General features: G+C 32.7%; 1 long non-coding RNA gene across 1 annotated transcript; it reads right to left on the reverse strand.

The window, feature by feature from the left end:
- Positions 1-847: 847 nt before the first annotated feature.
- On the reverse strand, positions 848-4,634 carry LOC145617581 (uncharacterized). Its single transcript, XR_014107759.1, has 4 exons — positions 4,145-4,634; positions 1,210-1,731; positions 1,041-1,118; positions 848-914 (listed from the first exon to the last, which is right to left on the reverse strand). It is a non-coding gene; the product is annotated as an uncharacterized LOC145617581 (long non-coding RNA).
- Positions 4,635-6,945: the final 2,311 nt, after the last annotated feature.

A 6,945-nucleotide genomic window follows, 5' to 3' on the forward strand; every position in this document is an offset into this window, starting at 1 on the left:
CGATCCACCCCTCTGATTTCAACACAATTAATCTGACCAGACAAAAAAGATAACACAAAGCGATATACCCAACATAAAAAAACAAACATATGAATAACCAACATCAGAGTAACCCTTTGGAAAACATTTCAGCGATATTGATAGGCCGAGAGTAACCCACTGCCCTAACTCTCTGCATTAAGAGACTATGCCATCAATTATTTTGTCCTCTAAGTTATTGATGATTTACAAAAGCAGGAACCAAGCATATTAAAACAACAGTCCAAACCACGAGTAGAAAACGCAATCAACAGTGTAGGACAATTTATGAACCTAAGCAAAATAACATAACACATCTCTAATTATTCCGATAAAATACTCAGCATACATGGCACAGCCTACAGAAACAACCAAAACAAGTGCAAATGACAGCTTTCATTACAACATAAATTTAATCAGATTTATCAAAATAATCAGTGGTAAAAATCATGTAGGCCATCATTTGTGTTTCTACTTTTACAATCCAGAACTGTTTACTTAGCTTCTATGTTAAGTGATGGGTTACCAGGGAGGAAAAACCCCATATGCTGAGATCCAATTTTTTTTTTTTAGTTCTTTTAAATTCTATCAAATTGGTATTAGAATCCGGATTGCAATTTTTGTTCATAGTTAACACACATTTACACATGGATTACCTATATTACAGAACGGTGACACTGTGATGTGATAAATTTATGGAAAGAGAAATTACGAGACATTTTGTAACATACCATTAGACCATGAGTATAGCATGTCAAACTCATACATGAAAAGCCTGGTTAGTAAATCTGATTTTTCTGAACTTCTGCTCAGCTGGATTCTTCACCACATTCTTCACCACATGCCTCAATAGGTAAAAAGTGCTGGAATGCTTTCTTTATGCTGGCATCCTCATCCTCGTTCAACAATCGTCAACAAAAAATAATAAGAATGAAGGCTATATTGTGAATTTGATATTCATGAAACATGTACATTCAAGAATTACAGGGCAAACAAGCAAAATCATTGAACACATCATTCACCTTATGATTCTTTTTTAAAGATCGAAGGCACTCTCTCATTTGCTCTGCTTTTGTAATAGGCTTAACTGGCAAAATACTCTGCAAGTCGTATATAAATACATCAAAATAATGGCAAATTCTAAATATATAGATTAACTTCACTGCTATGCCCATCTTAACAAGAATCCACCTTCTTCTCCTTAACAATGGGTTCAGAAGGTTTTGGGCAACCCAAGATTGCGTCTTCTTTCATCTTGTGAAACCAAGGGAAAGAAAAATGTCAGGTTACCACTGGTCCTCAATATTCAACTAAATAGATCCAATAATTTTAAGGCCAGAAACTTCAAGATGGCACTTAGAGGGGTAAACACACGGTCCAGTAAAAAATAAGTGTGGCAGAGATCTTTAAGCTTGAAATCTTGCAATCAGGACCTTCTTTTCTAACTAAACTAATCGTAAAGGTATACGACAAGGCGGAAAAGATATTAAAACCCGGTCTTTTTCCAGCTTTTTTCGAATTTTTTCTAAGCCTTTATTCTTTACCTTCCTCCAACGGCAAAAGCAATACACATTAATACAAGAACCATGTCCTTTCTGCACTGAAGAAGATTAGCAAGCATAATCAAGTACACATTGATTAAAATTGTTTTCTCTCATTATCTTCTTCAAAACGCTTTGCCTCAAGAAGTTTCTTTCCAATTCGAATCCTCTCCTATAGACATTTCAAGCAATTGTTAGAAGTACAACATTGAATGATATATTTTTTTTTCTTTGACAAGAACATTGAATAAATTAACTACTCGCTTTGCTAGAACTTTTATACTATGGTTTTCAAGACATAGTGAAATAACAATCAACATTTTAAAAGTTATCGACTTATCGAACTTAATTATATGATACTTTCCAATTTTTCTTATGAAATGCTTGACATAGCATTGAATTAACTCCGTTGAAAGAATGTACTATACAATAACCAAAACACAAATAGATAAACCAAGGCTAACAACAAATTTCCATCTTATTATATTAGATCATTAAGATCAACCACAAAATACAATCCACCATCTTAAATCACAATAATTATTCACATAATCCCACAATCAGTAAATGGATTGATATTTAAATTATAGTGTGTGTGTTGGTTTTTTTTTTTTTTTTTTTTTTTTTTTTTTTTTTTTTTTTTTTTTTTTTTTGTTTTGGGCTGAAATGCTCAATAACACAATCAAAGTCCAAATCACCAAATAAACAGATCAGCCAAAAATTCTATCCACTATTTTTAATCACATTGATTATTCACATAATACCACAATTGCTTATTGAATTGATGATTGAACTAAAGTGTTTTTTTTTTTTTGGCTGAAATTGTCAATAACATACAATCAGAGTCCAAATTATCGTCTAAACACATCAGCCCAAAATTCAATCCACTATCTTAAATCACATTTATCATTCACATAATCCCACAATCACTAAGCGTTTTTTTTTTCATAAATTCTCGATAAAACACAATCAGAGTCCAAATTACTATCAAAACAGATCAGCCAAAGATTCAATCCAGACTATCATAAATCACATCAATCATTCACATAATCCCACAATCACCAATATTACGATGCATTGTAGTAAGGACATGACATCCCTTCGATACATACAAACCAACATAAGATTGATGTTAAAATACTTTGACATATATACCCAAGCAACAACACCCCATGCTTTGAAAAAATTCAGCCTTTACTAAGCAATTAGTTCCTGCTTCAAAATGTGATTAAAAAAAGGATGATTATGCTACCAATTCTTCATCAACCCCAAATATTATTGCCATTAGTTTAGTAAAGGTATACTGGGGAGAAGGAGGATAGAAAGTATGATTGAAAGGAGGATACTGATGAAGAAGAGAAGACAAATATCTGTAATTGATGCCATAGAATCCTTTTTTCTCATCTCAGGTCCAATTCTACACAATAAGAAATACTCAAAGATTGGCGTCATATTTGAACTTGGAGTTTTGACACACTCTCGGTTAAGTATTGAATTGAGAAAAGAGAATCAGATATGTCTGAATGATTGCTGCAATTTTCATGGCGATTGAAGCTTTTTCGCGAAATACCATTTTGAGAGCATTTAGTTACACAAATAAATGAACTAATTAACTAAAACAAATGCGGTATATCAGATAGGTGAATTTTAGGGTAAATAACTATTACTTTTACAGCGGTTGTCACCAAAGCACCTTAAGAAGATATATTAGACTACAAACAACCCAATTACCATACCTAAAGAGACTTCTCATCACAGACTCGCCCTCCAAAATAGCCTTGTAGCAATAGCATGCTAGCAACTCAACAACCTTCGCGTATTCTGGAAGCATATATGGATGATATTTTCTTTTGTTTTTCCATATCATTTTAAATCATCCCAGTATCCCACCATTACTACTATGTGCTACTCTTATCATCCATTTTCTATACCCATTGAATGGAATTTTATTGCAGCAATAATTGAGCATCTAGAGGATTAAACCTTTGCAGCTTGGAGCTAAGATTCAATCACTAAAATGACCACCAAATCATCAGCCTTTACAATCCTTTTTCAGCCAACACATTAACAACCCAAATTGACTCAATTATTAAATTAAATTCCATTTTCATAATTTCATACTAACATTAAAGTATTTGATAAAAAATTCCACTATCACAGTTCCATTTTAACATTAAAGCGTTCTTCAACACATTAGCAACAAAATTGACTCAATTATCAAAACTCCATTTTCATAGTTTCATCCTAATATTAAGTGTTTTACAACACATTAGCTACCAAATTATATACTCAATAATCAAAATTTCATTTTCACATTTTTCGAAAAAAAAATAAAGATCATTTTCATAGCTTCATCCTAACATTAAAGGTTTCTGCAACACATTAACAACAAAATTTGACTCAATCATCAAATTAAATTCTTCTCCTATACGAATATGAAGAGCAAATTTCTAACATGGAAATTTCTTGCTAAAAATAATTCAGTGATAAGAACTAATAGCTCAATAATCCAGCTAAGAATAACTCTAAATTGACTATAATGACATTTAAAATAATATCAGATTATTAAGAAAAACAAATCTTACCTCAGAAACTTCATCAATGGAGGAAAGAAAGCTCACAATTAAGCTTCAATGGAGGAAAAAGGGGTGCACCGTGAAATAACATCATAAGCCAGATCTTCTTCTCCTTCTACTAACATCCTTTTCAGCTTTCTTTTTGATCTTATTCAGCGAAAACATAATTAATCTAACCTTTCTGAAAATTAATCAGAATCTTTTTAATAGCAATAAATAACACAAAGGTGACTCTTAATCCCGACCCTTTACGATAATCCCTAGATTGAGAAGTTCAAATTCGATGATATAATAAAGAAACAAAAGTCTAACCTGCTTTAATGGAGAAGAAAGCTCAGAAGTCGCTTCAATGAAGAAGAAAGCTCGGAAGTCGCTTCAATAGAGAATCCAGAGTACATGTCTAAATGGAGGAGAAAGAAAAGGGTGCAGCATTATGTTGCAAATTCAAAATGAAAGGAAAATGTAGTCAAACAAATGAGTGGAGGTGAGGAAATTCGGGAGAGGAAGAGGATTTTCCACGCTTGCTTGTGCTTCTTCTCTACTCCTATATCCAACCACCTTTGGAATTTCCAAACGCATGTAGGCAAAAAATGACGAGTGAAAACAGCGTGTTCGAGGTCAGCCACGGCCTTTAAAAGTGGAAAATTAGGATAATCGATTGAAAGAGACCGTGGATCATGGTCCATCATGATTGTACACATTATATCATACATGAACCTTAAGAACACATCTTGTAGGTCAATCTCAATATCGTGCTTAGAAACATGGTCAAAGAATGGGATGAGTCCATTCTCGACTTTTTGTTGTGTTATATTGATCAAAGAGTGGAGGAATTGAGGATGATGGAGAAAAGAATGAGCCACATTTCTATGGTAACTCCATATATCTGAATCCGAATTAAGGATCCCATCGCCAAGGACATCAAACATTTCATTAAATTTGGAACCCTTAACAAAAGATCCAAATTTCTTGCTATATATGCGGTTAATGTTAGCAGGATCAACAGTACCTAAAAGGTTCATGTTGGAAAACCAAGGGCCCTTAAAATGAAAGGTCATGTTAGAATCTTCATAAATTTGGACAGAAAAGTCATGAATATTATGGAAATTTTTGAGGAGTGCAGGAAGCATCCCAACAAGGGGCCAATTAGTTAGGAGCCCATTTTTGTTGCGAAAAAGATAGCAAAAGATTACAAATAAAGAAAGGAAAAGTGTATAGATTAACAAGTAATGCGCCATTTAGAATGTTAGGGCCTGTTCATATTTACTGAACTGAGCTGAACTGAACTGAGCTGAGCTGAAATGAATATTTTATGTGAGAGGGAAATTAAGAGCTGAACTGAACTGAACTGAACTGAACTGAACTGAACTGATTGGAGCTGAACTGAACTGAACTGAACTGAAATTAAGTAAATGTGAACAGGCCCTTAGTCGATGGGATATGTCGGATTATATGAGAATTTGGATAGGTTGTTGATTGTACGTGAAAATGTATGTGTTATTTATAGTAAGGAGTAGAATATTATGGTGTATTCATTGTAGGCCCCATTGAAAATCAATTGTTATAAATGGAATGTATTCTCCATTTCTCCAGAATAAGTACAAGTAGTACCAAAACTTTGCACAAAATTTCATACGGTATGAAAAAAATATACTCCACTTGTATGGTGCAACACTACTAAAGTCCCATCAACAAAGCAATTTGTGATACAGAAGGAATATACACATAATATGTTGCAAGTTGCAACACTAAATAAATTCCCAAGCCATCAATAATAAATTGCTAATTTGTGATACAAAAGGAATAAACATATACTCCAAACTCTCATGAGGAATAAAAAAGAAAGAAAACTCTAAAGGCGGGAAAACTAGTACTCTTCAAGTAGACTATTAATCAGATCATCTATATCTATAATCAAGTTATACTTGACCACTCTCAAAGTGTTGACTCACACAGTGCAATAGGCCAATAGTGCATTGCTTCAATATCTCTCATCCCTTCATAATAATAATAATAATAAGGAAATTTTAACTTTTACCACCAAAAAAAATCAAAAAATTGTTTTTTACCACCAAAACTTCTAAAACTTTTATTTTACCACCAAAAAAATTCTAAAAATTGTTTTTTACCACCAAACGTCAAGAAAACTGTTAAATCTAATGGTTTTAAAAAAATTTCTTCGAATTTCGTGCGCAAAAGATATTTTTCATAGGTTTAGGGGGGGACTTTGGTCCTATGGTTCCAATTTGAGGTCAGAATTGACAAAAAATGATCGGAAATGCCTCGTTTTGCGTGTTCACGCAAATCGAGGTTTTTTAAACACGCAAAACGAGGCATTTTCGAACATTTTTTTGTTAATTCTGACCTCAAATTGGACCCATAGGGCCAAAGTGACCCCCTAAACACCTAAAAAGCATGTGTTTGACACGAAAATCGAAGAATTAAAAAAATTCCGTTAGGTTTTTTACGGCAGGTGGTAAAAAACAACTTTTAATTTTTTATTTGGTGGTAAAATAAAAGTTTTAGAAGTTTTGGTGATAAAAAACATTTTTTTTTTATTTTTTTTGGTGTTAAAAGTCAAAAATAATTTTTAATAATAATAATAATAATAAATTTTATTTCAATTCAACCTAGTTCAACTTAAAAAGTAAAAAAAAAATGGTCAATCGAGAAAAAGATTTCTAACCGACCAATCTTTTGATTGGACATTTAGAATCTACAAGTTATAAACACAAATAGGGGAACCCTTTTGGGAGGTTGTATTCTCACCTAATTATCATCATTCCAAGACATCTATATCAAGGGGATGT

The sequence above is a fragment of the Chenopodium album genome, chromosome 26 (assembly GCF_948465745.1).
Source record: "Chenopodium album chromosome 26, dcCheAlbu1.1, whole genome shotgun sequence".
NCBI lineage: Eukaryota > Viridiplantae > Streptophyta > Magnoliopsida > Caryophyllales > Amaranthaceae > Chenopodium > Chenopodium album.